Source organism: Chrysemys picta, chromosome 19, assembly GCF_011386835.1.
Source record: "Chrysemys picta bellii isolate R12L10 chromosome 19, ASM1138683v2, whole genome shotgun sequence".
Taxonomy (NCBI): Eukaryota; Metazoa; Chordata; order Testudines; family Emydidae; genus Chrysemys; species Chrysemys picta.
In genome coordinates, this window is record NC_088809.1 from 15,144,765 (window position 1) to 15,161,461 (window position 16,697).

A 16,697-nucleotide genomic window follows, 5' to 3' on the forward strand; every position below is an offset into this window, starting at 1 on the left:
AAAAGGACAATGATTTCATGTCCAAGGCTTCAGATTTCCTTTCTTCAATTAAAAGTGGCTAGCTAGGATTTTGCCCCCTCTCATTCTCTACCAAACTGTCTCAATTTAGCAGGTCAGGAGGGGGAAGAGCCGGGAAATGCTATTTTTTTATACAACATTTATATTAACATTACAAGGGGGCATCGTCTGCACTCAGTCCCTGATCAGGACTCATGCTGATGTCATTGAAAGTTTCGGGAAAAGCTAGAGAATAAAATATGACCCTAAGTACGTATATGCTAGCCATTAACTTTTCAGCACCATTCATGAAGCTCACTGCCTCTGCTTCAGCTGTATCTCTCCATAACTTGGCCTCTTCTTTTTCCTATGCCTGCTCTGTACCACTCTCCCCAAAAACCTTTACTATCCTGCACTCTGCCTCCACTGATGAGCCTCTAAGGGGAGTGTACCACACAGGTTACCCCAAGAGCCATAACATTTGGCCCAGGGTTTCAGTTGACTGGAGTTTGATTAACTGAGGTTGACTTTAGACACATTTGAATAAGCAGGTACTAGCAAAGTGGGCAAGAGGGCGCTATTCAATGCATTGGACCATCTTGGTCCAGATCCTGATCCTAATGCAGGGCTTGGTTCAATCCTTATTTAATGTTGAAGGCAATACTCCCATTGGCTCAGATTTGCACTGGATCAGGCCCCAAGTCAAGGATTTCATTGTTCACTTTTCAAACCCATTAATAACCTTCTTTTGTAGGTGGGCACAGGGAGTCATGAGAAGCAGATCTTAATTTAGTCCTGGAGCTTTTCTAATTCATCAGAGTGTGGGCAGGCCCTTGCTCATTGCCAGAACTTTGCCCTGTGCCTTTCCATCCCTGGCCCACGCATGGGAACAGAGTCACTGAGAGGTGACCATTGAGAAGTTAAATGACTTGGCCACTCAGGAAGTCTGTATTAGGGCTGGCAACTGAACCCAAATCTCCTTTTTCCTGTCCCCTGCTGTAATCACTAGACTTATTATAGGATTCCTCCCAGAAGGGTTTAAAACCCTGGGAAATCACTTCCCATTTCTTTTTGTCTGAGTAGCACATTTGTAGATGAGCTAGAGACTGTTAGCAGCTCATCTTTATAAATAGCCAGTTCAGGGTAAGACGGGATAGCAGACTCAGCCAGTTCTCCTCCATAAGGTTTATCTACACCTGAAATACTACAGTGGCACCACTGAAGTGTTGCAGCTGGGTCACTGTAGTGCTTCATGTAGACACTATGTCGATCTAAGGGGTTCTCCCATTGGCATAGGTATGCCACGTCTCCAAGAGGTGGTAGCTAGGTTCATAGAATTCTTCCATCAATTTAGCGCTGTCTACACCTAGGATTAGGTCAGTTTAACTATGCTGCTTAGGGGCCTGGATTTTTCACACCCCTGAACGATGTAGCTGGATCAACCTAACTTTTTAGTGTAGACCAGGCCTGTGGCTACTTCTACACTATGAGCTAGGGGTGTGATGCCTGGCTCGTGTAGACATACCCATGCTAGCTCTAACTGAGTTTGCACTAGTATAAATAGCTCTACAGTAGCAGTGGAGGCATGGATGAGCCATTCCAGGTATGGGTACGTACTCGGCAAGGCTCAGCCATGCTGCCTCTGTAGATGCCTGTGTTACCGTGGATACGCTGCTATTTATACTTGCACTGGCTCTCAGACATAACGCAAGTGCGTCTACATGAGCAGGGGAATCACACCCCTAGCTCCTACGGTAGCCGTAGCCGTAACAAAGAGCTTATTATCCTTTCAGGAAGGAGTAGCAGCACTCCAAATATTGTAGCAGCATTTAAAGGCCCTGACTCAGGAAATCACTTAAGCACATGGTTAATTTTATGCGTGTGAGTAATCCACTGAAGCACGTACTTAAGTTTATGCATGTAAAGCAGTCCCATTGACTTCAATAGGAGTCATGCCAATGCTCACATGCTCTAAATTAAGCATGTGCTTATGGACTTTACAGGATCAGGGCAGTAGTCTATTTCTTTTTAATACACCAGGTGTTCTTGATTTTGAATTGCACTTTTTAAATGTTCATTTTCCAAAATATTACATTTCTTGTCATACATTTAAATAGTATCAGGAGAGCTTTGACTAAATCGCTTAATCCCATTTGATCTACAAACAGAGCTGCAACATGACAGGTTGGATTAATACATTTGGCATTTACAAAATTATAGATCTCAAACAGCAAACAGACAGCAACTGCTGCTACAATATTCTCCCCGCCCCCCCCTTGTAACACTGGGCTGAACTGAAATAAACCCTCTTCCTAGATCTACATTTGATTGAGCAATAGACATGTAAGAAAGGGTGAAGTATCCTTAGTGATGGGCTCAGTCGGATATTGAATTTCTGTCTATGCTTTGACACTTCAGGGTTTCATTTTCTGCTCCTGAGTAGAATTAATTCTGTTCCCCACAGGGACCAATCTGGTATTCTGCATGAAGCCACACATTTTATTGTTTTAAATCCAGCTTTCAGGGAAAGGCAAAAGGTCCAGAGGAGACAGGAGGAGTGAAGTAGAGGGGACCTTTTACAGCCCAGACCCATAAAGTCCCAGCTTAAAAAACAAAATGGAGCTCAGTGTTTCTTCATTTCAAAAAAGAACAGAGTTTTTTTAAAGAGGCCCTTGAATCCTCATTTTCAATTCCATGTTCTTCCTGACGATTCTTTACGTTGTATTGTTGACAGTTATACAACTGACGACATTACCTTTGAAAAACCCAGGTCACATAGGGCCTGATCCAAAGCTCATTAAGACAGAATCCCATCTGACTTCAGTGGGCTATGGAGCAGGCTCTTAGATTCCCTGCATCATCACGAACATACTTTTGAGTGAGTCAAGTAACCTTTCCTGAGCAGCGTGGAACCAATGAAATACTGCCACCAGATCAGAGTCTGGCCGAGTCTAATCAGCATTCAGTGCTGTTGCTTCCATAGCATGAGGGAAGAAACACAGAAGCTAAAGTATATATAAAAAGAAAGCAATGAATAGAAAAAACAAAATTAGTTTTAAACTGGGGAGATGGTAGAGAAGGGCAGTGATACAGCCCAGAGTGCATTGTTTGCAAGAGTCTTCCTCAAGTGAGGCAATGCAGCTGATGCTAATGTCGTGCTTCTACAAATTCTTTTCAGTGTTTTCATTGTAATACAAGAGATGAGTTATTTAATAAAACTTTTATGAACATTACAGTTTTATGGATATAAATTTTATATAAAACATTCCCAAAGTTCAGATAACAATAAATCAAAATTAAACAACAGTCTAATTACTCTGGCATCCCCGGGCAGTACTGATGTGTTTTTCAGGGTTTTCCCCCCATCTTCTGAATAACAGTCGGTTGGGCTTGAAAAGCAGGAGAAGTGGGTCTCTTGGAATCTCAGAAGCTAGAGAGTTTGGTCCTTGATTTAGGAACCAATGATAAGAGTCAGGAGGAGTTGAGGATGCACACTAGCTTGGAGGTTGGAGCCATACTCACCATCTCCAATGGGAGTCTTTCCATAGACTTCAGGAGGAGATGGACCAGGCTCGTAATGAGCAGGGAGAACCCAGGGCTCAATCCTGCAAGATGCTAAACAATCTGGCTCCAATCCAGCACCTGTGCCCTGAGGCAAGTCTGTGTAATCCCTGTGAGGGAAGCTTTCCAGTGTGCACAACAGGGCTGAACAGAAGCTGAGGCACATTACCCCTTTTGATCTGAATAGATAACCAAAGTTCAGGATAACCAAATAACCTGCAAGTCATTTCCATGAGGAAGAGAAAACGATGAGCGAGCCTGTTATTTGTGGGTCTGGCTTTGGGGTGTGGGTCGCTGAACTATTTCACAATGGCTGATCACAATGGCTTCTTTACATTTATCCTATATGTAAGGTGGTGGTTACACCTTACCCATAACAACAAGGATTAACCCAACCCATAACAGGCAGTAGAGATTTCCACTTAGGACCCAATTTCCTGGGGTGAAATGTGGGCCCTAATGAAGTGGGGTCAGGCTGTCACCTCTAGAATCATCAGCTTTCAGCTAGAAGAAAGATTTATGTTTCTAACAGTCTTGGTTGCAAAGATAAACTGGAAAATCAGACCTGAGTGTAGCCAAGGCAAAGGTGTCGGCCTGAGTTTGCAGACAGCCTAAAACAATATCTCTGACAGATCTGAATTGTACTGTTCATCTGAACAGGATGTTAACTCTGAAATCAACTGTTCTCTGGGTCACCTGCCAGTTACACTTCAGTAGAGCCCTTGCTCCATCATGGGTCAGCTGGGGGCCCCTGACCAAGTCCTTTGCTAAACTGAGCAGGGGATAAGTCCCACCTCTTTTGTGAACATACCTGAAGAGACAGCAATTTGGTCTGGGACCCAGAATGTCCAACAGACATTGTATATGTCATCCCTGCCATTCTAGAAAGGAACATGGGCCTACGAGTGTCTTAATGTGTTCACAACCTGTGATGTGGAAATGGCTCTACGCTATTCTGGCATTAATAGTGCCAAATGGCACTAATTAAAACAAATCTCTCATAAAATGGGCTGGCTTCATCAGCAGTAAGCAAAGAGATATTTTTCATTTTTTTTCCTGAGAATTTTAATGAATAAACAGCAATTCCTATTCATTATTTATCTACTTCTGAATTTTAATGAATAGTTCCCAGCGCTCATTAACAAATCTCTGTATTTATGGCAAACTGACACTTCATAAATATCAAATTGTGCTATTTTATGTGCTGGTTTTATATCAATATAGAAATTTAGTAATTATCACTCAAACTGTTCATTAAAATTCAAAAGCAGATAAATAATAAACTGAAGCTTTCTGTCTTATTATTGAGACAGAACGTAAAGACGCCATGTCTCCTTGTGTGCCGGGCCCTTTCCGCTGGTTGGTAGATGGAACCTGTTTGCTTTGGAGTCAGTTCCTTTTTAAGGTTTTAATATTTTGGGGTCTTTTGGGGGGCATTGTGTTGAGTGATTTCTTTGTTTCCTCTTGTACCCTTTCTCTCCTTGTGCCCCAGCATGTCGCTGTTTGGTGAATTATAATGTGACCTGGGTTTCTCTTGCCCCCATCCTTGCCTCTGCAGGTCGTTATTTAGCTTTCTGGGTTTGTCATTCTCATTCAGCGTTGCTCCGTCCTTCTTTCTGATATTATTTTTGTAGTGTTACGGCATAAACCATCAGTCAGTTTATGCAAATCCATGTGTGGAATTTCAAGTCCATAAAATCCAATTACAATTTACAAAATGATGTAATTGGCTGGAGCTGCTTTTGTTTGAAACAGCTGGGAGACAAAAAGAAAAGAAACCACTTCCTCAATGTTTGGAGTGCTGCAGAAGCTAGATCTTGATCTCATCTGCACAGGGTAAGTCGGGAGTAACTCTGCTGCAGTCAGTGCAGCTACTCCAGATTTATGTCACTGTACTTGAGATCAGAATCTGGTCTAACATGGCTATCATCCACATCAATAAAAAGGGTAACAACATCATAGTGCACTGATGCCTAGTGGTTAGAGCACTGGACTGGAACTCAGGAGATCAGGCTTCTTTTCATGGCTCTGGCCTTCTGGGTGACCTTGGACAAGTCGTTCCCTGCTGTATGCCTCAGTTTACCTATCTGTATAATGGAGATAATTATCGCAACCTTCTTTGTAAAGCCTATTGAGTGCTGCTGCTGACAAGAGCTGCATTATTAGTAATGTTATATTATCTCTGTAGTGCCTTACAAATATCACCTAATTAATCCACACAGGTAAAGTATTATCCCCATTTCACAAGAAGGGGATCCAAGATGGATAGAGCAATGTTGAATGACTTACTTCATATCACAGAAGGAGTCCATGTCAGAGCAAGAACTACAATGCTTACTCCGCAAGGAATTGTTCATCTGTATTTGAAAAGCAGACGGAATTGTGAGTCTTATAAAGGGAAACATACAGTTCACCTAAAAAAGCAGGAGTCTATTCAGCTTATATTATACACGCACAGTAGTTCTCATTGTGCTAACTGCTGTCTCCTTAAATACCAAGTCAAAGACCAATGCTTAATTTGTAATGAAAGAGCTGCTGGGGCTCAAGCAATTTTTTTTTACTCTCATAACTGATGCGGCAAGCCCAGAGACACCTGGGCTGTGAACTGCCAAGCCTAGAGGTGCCACGGCTCAGCCCTGGTAAGCCCCGGGACAAATTATGCATTGCCAAAGACAGTCATTCCGTTTCAGGGCAGTCTGCTCTCCAGGTGCCTCAAACAGTGACCATTGGCTCTCAAAGCTGCTACACGTCACTCTTCAGAGATCTGCGTGCAGTGCTTTCCTCAGGATTGTGTAAGATTGTTGCCATAATGGATGGAGTGGGGAGTAGCAACTTAAATCAAGCGGAGATAGATGTGACAATTAGCATTAACGGACGTGTCCCCTGACTTGTGTGCAATGTTCGTGTCCCCTTAGCATTTGGGGGGGGGGGTATAGAAATATAAATATATTTAGCTCTTCTGTGGATCATTCCAACTGCCCTAGGTAACAAAGGGGAACTTGGGCTGTTAAATTTTGAGTGTCACTGTCTGAGTGTCCAATTTATCGACTTTGCCACGTGAAAAATCTATTTCTGTTTGTCCTAATTGGTCTTAAAGTGGTGCATAGGCCTAGAGCGGGAGCAGCACAGGGCATATTTCACCCACATGGTCTGTGCAGCATGTATTTGTTCTCCACATCTAGGATTGATTGATATTTTTCAAATTTCAAAATTACATTGACATTTGAAATTGTCAACATTGTAACATGGGGGGGGCAATTGACATTTTCTCTATATTTTTGTCCCACTTTTTGGCCATTCTGTTAATCATACACCCTGCACAGTGTTTAACTGGGGACTTTAGAGTACTGGTAGTTGCATGTATTTTGATGCCACCTTTCTCTTACCCTCTTTGACACTGTATAAAGCTAAGTTGTTATGCTGAGCAGTGTTGTTTCATGGTTTCCTTGTGCTCTCCAAATGTCCATCCATAGCCACTTGTCTCTTGTCTTAGATTGTAAGTTCTCTGGGGCAGCAACCATCTTTTTGATCAATATTTGTATAGCACCTATCACAATGACTGACCTGTGATTGGGGCTCTTGAGTGCTACCACAATACAAATAATAATAAGAAGGGGCAAGCTATGGTGCTCAACTACACAGGATGGGTGAGATTTTCACAGCTGCCTGAGGGATTGGCTGCCCAGTTCCCATTAGAAATTAATGAGAACTGTGCATGCAAAATCCCACCATAACTACATCCCTGACTAAGAAAATTGCTAACTAGCTGCTGCCAAATAAAAACCCTTCCTCTCTCGGCGGCTTGTTTCCCCCCTTTTCTCTTATTATTTTTAATTCCATCTCCGCTTTTTCAGTCTGACCCTTTTTCCCCCCATTGTGCGCAGCTTCTCCACAGGGCTGCCAGCTGCTATTCAGTGAGTCTGCAACACAGCTGAAGGCTGAAGGTTTCATTATAGCAAAGCCCTCCTAATGTTGTGCATTGTGCAGGTTCAGCAGTGCAGTCATTAATCCTCTCCCACAGCTCTCTGCTATCCCTGGGGGAGGTTCCACTCCAGGAAGCATATCTCCTTGGTCTGTCATGTTGAGAGCCAGAAGCTCCTGAATTATTTTTGAATTTATTGTCACAGTTGTAGCAACAGAAACATTTGACTTTTCTGTCTAAATCAATACTGGATTTCGTTCCTTTCTTTTCTTTTTCAGGGACATATGCCTACACAACCATTTCACTGCCAAGCTCTTCAAAGTTCAGTCAGAGTAAGAAAAAGAGACTGGCTCATTCCAGTGGAGGCTTCAGAACATCTTTCAATTGCCCCTCTTCAAGCAGGTCATTCTTAACGTTTTGATCCACATTTCCCCTCCATCTCAGGTTTGATGTTGGCCTACTTTTCTGTGCTATCATCCCCCTTAGCATTAGGGTAATAAAACAAGAAAAAAAAATCCAAGTACCAAGTTATTTCCACAGCCTTCTTTATTCACTGTGCTCATGCCCTTTCATTATATACAATAAGAAGATAATGATGTCGCTTTGCAGGTCTCTGTCCCCTTCTGTCTGAGGATCCCAAAGCACTTTGGGAACACAGGAATTGGCATGCTTTATCAAAGCAGAGGTTCATCCAGTCTAGTATCTAACAGTGATGTTTCAGAGGGAGGTGCAAGAAATGCTACACTAGGCGGTTATGGAATAACATGACCATATGGAAAATTTCTCCCCAACCACTTTTAGCATAAGCTTTATTCCCTTTCCCAAACTCTTGGCTTTGTTTAATCCTTCCTGTTGTAACTCTGGGTGTCTTTGTTAGCCATATAAATGAATTCAGCTGCACAATATCCTGTGCATTTATAAATCGGGGAACTATAGCTCAGAAAAGTTAGCAGACCAAAGTAATTTAATAAGCCTTTGGCAAAGCTGGGAACAGAGCCCAGCTCTCCTGGTTATTTTATCTGGTCCTTTGCAATAACTCAAGGGCTCCTGTTTAGAATGTTCTGTTGCCAGCTCTCTAAAGATTCACACTGTAGATTTGAAGCTGATATGTCACTCTGTAGGGGATTGAGAGATTGTCTCTTGTTAGCTAGGTCCTACCCTCTTAGAGTATATCTACACAGCCCACAGCAGCGAGCCTCCCAGCAGGGAGACAGTCTTGGGCATCCGAAGAAGTGGGCAATAGCCCACCAAAGCTTATGCTCAAATAAATTTGTTAGTCTCTAAGGTGTCACAAGTACTCCTGTTCTTTTTGCGGATACAGACTAACCCGGCTGCTACTCTGAAACCAGTCTTGGGCTAGTGGGGGTTGCGTTAGCACTCTAAGAACCGCTGTGAAGTTATGGCTGGGGCTGGAGCTCAGACTCTGAAGCCCACCTTCCTCCCAAGCAGCAACTTCAAAGTGCTGACTACTGGGACTAGTGGGTTTAAAGCGTAGTTTCAGGACCTTGAGTCAGATACAGGATCAACTGGGGAAACCAAGGGAGTGTACGGAGTACAACTGTGACGGGCACTCATCAATCTTTCCTGCCAAAGAGGTGGGCAACCACACATTACAGGAGCTGCACCTTGCAACTGACTTTACCCAAAGCCCTGGATTGAGTGAGTCCCCACAGTCCGACCTAGAAGAGGTGACAGTGTGCTCACAGTGACTAGAGACATGGATGCAGTTTTCTAGCCAGCTGGACACAGGGACCCTATGGCTTCTCTAACTCCCATATTAACAATGTCTGTGCTGCTTAATGCCACCACATACAGTCTTCCTAAAATTTGGCTTGGTCTAGGAGGCATGGACGGGAGCTAGCTATGCTAGACAGAGTGAAAGTGAAATAGTTGTAGAGCCATATTTGGCTTCAGCTATATTTTGGCCAACAACAATGTAGAGCATTCACAGTGAATCTCAAAATATGTACACTGTAACCTGGAAAGGCCTGAAATTGTCTAAGATCAGTTAGGAGTAGGACTGTCAAGCGATTAAAAAATTAATTGCAACGAATTGTGCGATTAAAAAATTAATTGCGATTCATTGCAAGATTAATTGTGCTGCTAAACAATAATAGAATACCGTTTATATATTTTTGGATGTTTCCTACATTTTCAAATATATTGATTTCAATTATAACACAGAATACAAAGTATACAGTGCTCACTTTATATTTATTTTTGATTACAAATATTTGCATTGTAAAAACCAAAAGAAATAGTATTTTTCAATTCCCCTATTACAAGTACTGGTGTGTAATCTCTTTACCATGAAGGTTGAACTTACAAATGTAGAATTATGTATATAAAAAACTGCATTCAAAAATAAAAATGTAAAACTTTAGAGCCTACAAGTCCACGCAGTTCTACTTCTTGTTCAGCCAATCGCTCAGATTGGCTGAACAAGTTTGTTTACATTTACAGGAGATAATGCTGCCGGCTTCTTTTTTACCATGTCACCTGAAAGTGAGAACACGCATTCGCATGGCACTGTTGTAGCCGGCGGTGCAAAATGCACCAAAGATTCATATGTCCTTTCATGCTTCAACCACCATTCCAGAGGACATGCTGATGACAGGTTCTGCTCAATAATGATCCAAAGCAGTGCGGACTGACGCATGTTCATTTTCATCATCTGAGTCAGATGTTACCAGCAGAAGGTCGATTTTCTTTTTTGGTGGTTCAGGTTCTGTAGTTTCCGCATTGGAGCGTTGCTCTTTTAAGACTTCTGAAAGCATGCTCCAAACCTCGTCCCTCTCCGATTTTGGAAGGCACTTTGGATTCTTAAAACTTGGGTTGAGTGCTTTAGCTATCTTTAGAAATCTCACATTGGTATCTTCTTTGCATTTTGTCAAATCTGCTACGAAAGTGTTCTTAAAACAAACAACGTGCTGGGTCATCTTCCAAGACTGCTAAACATAAAATATATGACAGAATGTGGGTAAAACAGAGCAGGAGACATACAATTCTCCCCCGAGGTGTTCAGTCACAAATTTAATTAACACATTATTTTTTTAACGAGCGTTATTAGCACGGAAGCATGTCCTCTGGAATGGTGGCCAAAGCATGAAGAGGCATACAAATGTTTAGCATATATGGCACGTAAATACCTTGCAACGCCGGCTACAAAAGTGCCATGCAAACACCTGTTCTCACTTTCAGGTGAGTAAATAAGAAGCAGGCAGCATTTTCTCCCATAAATGTAAACAAACTTGTTTGTCTTAGCGATTGGCTGACCAAGAAGTAGGACTGTGTGGACTTGTAGGGTCAAGTTTTACATTGTTTTATTTTTGAGTGCAGTTATGTAACAAAAAAAATCTACATTTGTAAGTCGCACTTTCACAATAAAGAGATTGCAGTACAGTACTTGTATGACGTGAATTGAAAAATACTATTTCTTTTGTTTATCTTTTTACCGTGCAAATATTTGTAAGCAATATAAAGTGAGCACTGTACTCCTTGTAGTCTGTGCTGTAATGGAAATCAATATATTTGAAAATGTAGAAAAAACACCCAAAAATAGTTGTTAAATTTCAATTGGTATTCTATTTACAGTGTGATTAAAAGGGCTATTAATCATGATTAATTTTTTAAATTGTGATTAATTTTTTTTAGTTAATCGCATGAGTTAACTGCAATTAGTCGACAGATCTAATTATGAGGGGTATTTTATAATGATTCTTGAAATAATACCCTTTTAATTTATCAACAAAAAAATCAGCAGAGTTAAAATAAAAATTAGAGCAAGTATAAATGGGAGCAGTTCCACTGTCTTCAGTGGAGTTGTGACACCAGTTTATAACAGGATTGAATTTGGCCCCCAAGATGTTTTTAACAGTTGCACAGTCCTGTTTTGATAAGTGAGCTTCCATCCATCATACTCTTTAGGGAAATCCTGATGAATCAAGGTAAGTTTTCACTGCGTGTATGAGTTTTAGGGGGCAGGCAGGAACAACCTCTCTTAGGAGTTTTTCTGAGTAACTATAGTGTTATAAAAACACTTAAAAACATGTGACCAGAGACAAAATTTCAAGCCAAAATACAGGATCATTGTTTTTTGTTCATTTTTGAAGAGGGAGATTTTAAAACTTTTCTTTAAAAAAAACAAACTTCTTATAAACAATAATGTCAGTTTTAAAAAATTCATTATGAACTGTAGCAGGAGGAAGTATTTGTTATAAAATTACAATATTGGTCCCTTTATCTTTTTGCAAATTATTGATGAACTGATTGTGATTTTTTTCTGAAACATTTTTATATGTTGGTATTAGCTGAGTGGTTCATACAGATGATTTTCAACCTATGGAGTGCTCATGAACTGTTAAGTTCCTTTGTAATTGAAATGTATATTGATGTGCCATATATGGGGAGTGGCTACCTTTCCCCATGGATGTGCATATTTCTCAGCTGTTAGAAGGATTTGGTTCTGGCCTCATGCAGCTCAAATGCATCTGAGTGCTTAAATGGGATGAACCTCTAATTGGGTACTGTTACATTATACAGATACTTTAAAATTCTTGGTAAAGTCATTTTAGCCTTTATCAGCAATTGCTGAGGTGACCTGGTGGAAAACAAAAGCAAAAAAGATCTAGCAAAGTCTATTAACAATGTAAGAAAAAAAGGCTTTGTTAGATGATGCAACTTTTTGGAAACATGTTTTAAACAACGTAAGTAGTTAATCTCCTCCAGATAAAGGAATGAAATTAGAGATGGGCCCAGATCCAGGTGATGATCCGAATTCACAGCTCAAATCTGTTTTTCTTTGTTTAGAAGTTGGTGTCAATAGGCTCCACTGAAGTCAATGGAGGTACGTTGATTTGCACCAGTTCTGGATCTGGCCATGTGAGTTTACCCTTACTGTAAAATGTTTTTTTAAAAAAGTCTTCCTCCTGAGGCCAGCTACTGGCTTGGCCAAAGGTAGCTCTGGGCAGCTGCAAGGAGATGGCTTTGGCTCATCTGCAAAAGTCCTGCGGGTCATAGTTTGAAAGTAACTATGGAGGGGGGGAGCTTTGCAAACTGAAGCACTTCGGAGTAGGATTTTCAAAAGCAATTAAGGGAGTCAGGAGCACAAGTCCTATTGAAAACTATAGATGCTTTTGAAAATCTCCTCTTATTAGTTCAGTCCAACTGTTCAGAAGCTGTCAGACCATGAATTCCGCTTACACTGTATCAGAAACAGGCCCAAAACAGGAACCACAAAGAATCTGCCCACCACTGGACTTTAAGGGGAGGATTTGAAACCCTGATGCTACTATTGTGCATCCGGCACATTCCCAACCTGTAGGAAATGTAGTGAGAAATGTATTGGTAAAGGGAAGTCCTGAGGGATAGACTGATTCTAAGTGCAAATCAGTTGTGCAAATCAAAGCAATACAGCTAGAAAAGGAAGGGGTCCCTGCTCTCATTAATGAGAGTTTGAGCATGCATCAATGAGAGGATAGACTTGCCAGGCAATTTAAGACTTATTTGGAAGTGAACTTGTGGAAAGAGAGTTTCATTTCAGGGGCAGTCCTGTCACATGGCATGGTAACCTTTCCAACCAGGCTAGGCAGGTGCAAACACCTCTCCAAACATCTGAGGATTCTGCTGGGTGGAAAGGGGATTAAGTTTGATAAATGCCTAAAGCCGTGTAGACTGACTGACATGACAGGAGGCAGAACCAGAGGCTATCTACTGCTGTTGAGTTGCTTAAGCAGACTATCCTCCCTTTGAAGTTTCTATGTGTGGCTTTGCTCAGCTTAAAGCATCTCTCTCAATATTCGTCTCTGGAGCATCAGAATAGCCAGGGACTTTTGTTAGCATTGTACTTATAAGTAGACCGCAATTTAATTTAATGTAAATCCTGAATGGTTCGGCATTCCTTCAAATTCAGGCAATTCCTTCTCTCTGGTCACATTTCCCTCCCAATCTGGGTATCATGACTTGATGCCCTAATAGAGAATCACTACTAGCGTGACATTAGCATTATATACTAGCAACAGTTATAATATCTAGCACTGCTAAGCTTCTGACCCGACATTTAGGGGAGAGACCCTCTGATTTCAATAGGCTTTGGAACAGGCCCTAGCGCTCTCACTGACATCTCACACAAGTCGTGTGGGCTTCTGACCATTGCTTAGCTCTTTCCGTCTCCCCAGCATTTGAGATCACTTGGTTCTTTTTGATCTCTGCTCTAGTTGAATGTCTGGGTGCCAGTGGCAGAGTTTTTCCAACAGAGAGACCTCAACTGGACCAATAAAGTTTGAGTTGGGTTTCAGGAGTATAAATCCCCTCTGTTCACTGTGGCTCTTGACTGAAGTGGTGGTGCTAGAGTATATTTTTGTCCATAATTGGAGACAGGGCTGAGCTGACACTGTTCATCTAATTGCAATAACCTCTTTATCCAGAGAGGTCCATGAGCCCAGAGTGAGCATACTGTTGCTTAGGCAGAGAGAAAGGGTGATGTTATAGTTAAGGCTCTGCACTGGGATGCAGGAGACCTAAGCTGAGTTCCCAGTTCTTCCACAGGTTCCCTCGGCCAAGTCAGCTAGGTACTAATTTTCAGAACACCCCAGTCCGTTGGAAATGTGGGTGCTCAGCATCAGTAGTGCAGTCAAGAGTAAAAGCAGGTAAATGGAGTTTACCCACTTCTCATTTGGGGAATAAGGAATTCAGTTTTGGGTAGTTTACCCACTTTTTTTTTTTTTTTAATCACTACACCACTGCTCAGCACCTTTACAAATCAGGTCCTTAATGTCTGTTCTTCCATTCCCCATCTACTGAAACAGGGACAGAGGTAATATTATTTGTCTATCTGGCTTACTTAGCTACTGTAGAAACACTTCGTAAGAAGCAGGACCTGCCCTGAAGACCTTGAAATCTAACATAATGGGCCCCAATCTGGTCTGGACCTCTAGGAAATAACCTAACTCTAGTAACAAACGCTAAGAAAGCTCTGGTGAGATGCAGAGTGTAGGAGTGCTGGAGCAGAGACAGGCTTCATTTGCGTAGGATTCAGCCATAAAGGATCCTCCCAAATCACTGTCTCATGATCAGAATATGCCAGGGAAAAAAGATGCTAATTCTCTGAAAATACATTTGGAAGATTATACAGTTTGACTCATGGGCACATTTAATGAGTTTCTGGCAGAGCGACTGCACCTCCTCATTGAATTGCTCAGAACGAAGGCAGAATTTTAGTCACACAGAAATTGCATCAAAAGGAAAAGCCAGATGTTTTGTGAATCCCACCACTAATGAGCCACAAGTGCTGTTTTTTCCCATTGTACAAGAAAATTATGAATTTTTAAACATATACAAAACAAATTGTTTGTGATTACATTAGACCTTCAAAAGACAGTGTGAACATAAATTCAAAGATGAATAGAGTAATATTGGATGCTTGCCTCACTGCTTGACTTCAATAACTTATCTCAATAAATCCCCCAGCAGAAAGCATCTTATGTACTTCAAGTCTGGAGAAGATGAGACACGAATGCTGGAGGAATTACAAGACAGAGGGGCTTTACTGCAACAGTGAACAAGCTGAAAATTACAAGGTAATGGAAACTCAGCAGGAGGCCCTCCTACCCTGCCATTAGCTAACTTCTACAATGATTGCCTCAGAAAACACTTAGGTTATGTAAGCACTGTACACTGCTTCTGCACTTTGCATCTCCAGCCAGCTAAGCCCAGAGACAATTTAATTGGATAAGAGGAGATACCTGAGCAATGGGGACTTTGGCTTAACCAACCAAGCAGCACTACCCGCCCTGTGAATATTCCTAACCTAACCAGCAGGGATCCCTCATTCCAAGGGATTGTCTGCCTGTGTTTAATACATTGATCTTGGTATTTGCTTGGGCACTGGCTACCCAGATTAGTTTATTAAAAGATGTATCATATTTAAGCCAATATAACCCCCGCCTATTGTAAGTGACTGTAATGCTCAGGGAAATGAAGGGCTATTAACAGTAGAACAGCACTAGGCCTGAATTGGGATAGTGCAGGCAGCCACAGGGCCAGTTTCCTCATTCTTCTCTGACATTTGCATCACAATCTTGATCTGGAGTAATTCCCTCCAGGCCTGGGTATAAGGCAGGTGCAAGCTTGAGCTTCTCCATGTTGCAGCTCTGTTAAGCAGCCAGGAAGCCAGGGAGGAAGGATAAATAAACCCTCCCCACTCTGAAGTTAGGAAGGGAAGAGGACACCCAAGTCTGCCCCTCCCCCAGCAGAGGAGAAGCAGGAGGCTAGATCCCCAAGCATCTGGGAAGGTTGTAAGAAGGAGTGAGAGGTGAACACCTTCTCTCAACAGCTGGGAAACGGACACAGAAAAGACACCTTTTGCCCAGAACTTGGGGTCAGGACATAATCTGAGGGAGGCGAGAGAGGCACTAATGGGCTGAAGGGGATTGCCGTACCATACTTGGAGTGCCATGTGCCGGCACTGTGTCCCAGTGTTCACATTTGGCTACTGTGACAGGACAGAGTCCTGGCTGGGATGATTTAGTTGGGATTGGTCCTGCTTTGAGCAGGGGGTTGGACTAGATGACCTCCTGAGGTCCCTTCCAACCCTAATCTTCTATGATTCTATGATTCTGTGACAGGAGGGGGCACAATCAGAGGAGCACTTTGCAGACAGCTTGCTCTGTGGTTCCATTTAGGGTGACCAGACGTCCCGATTTTATAGGGATAGTCCTGATATTTGGGGCTTTTTTTAATATGGGCTCCTATTACCCCCCCCCCCCCCCCCGCCCCCTGTCCCGATTTTTCACCCTTGCTGTCTGGTCACGCTAGCTCCATTCCGTGACAAAACATCTCCTCTGCTCTTTGAGTGCCACTAGCTAGACACCCGCGGGTGAATTCTGCCCTCGCATTAAAGACTTCCTATCTCCTTTATCCTGTCACTCCTGGTTGCACACTCATTTAAATGGCAGGGCTTTAAATAATCTAACCTCCAACCCCAAAGATAAGAAAAATGTAGTTTGGGATCCTGGAGATAAGAGCTGGGATTCTCAAAGGCGCCTAAGGGAGTTGGATGCCCAAATCCATTGAATTTCATATTTCAATTGCTCCATGTAACGTTCCATACAATTCCACGCAATCCTGTGTACTGTGGCAAATACTGCCCCTTCCACGAGACACACAACAGGAGAAGGCTCCTCCTCCCAGGGAAAGCAGTGAATGCTGCAGATGCTAT

General features: G+C 42.2%; 1 long non-coding RNA gene across 4 annotated transcripts in view; it reads left to right on the forward strand.

The window, feature by feature from the left end:
* LOC112058688 (uncharacterized) overlaps nucleotides 1-16,697 on the forward strand; it is an 84,038-nt gene that overhangs the window by 53,641 nt on the left and 13,700 nt on the right. For 3 of the 4 annotated variants that reach the window (XR_010593853.1, XR_010593852.1, XR_010593855.1), the window contains exons 2-4: nucleotides 7,759-7,882; nucleotides 12,290-12,361; nucleotides 14,951-15,057. This is a non-coding gene — a long non-coding RNA (uncharacterized LOC112058688). The remainder of the gene's footprint in view (nucleotides 1-7,758; nucleotides 7,883-12,289; nucleotides 12,362-14,950; nucleotides 15,058-16,697) is intronic. The other variant, XR_010593854.1, reaches the window with a different exon arrangement.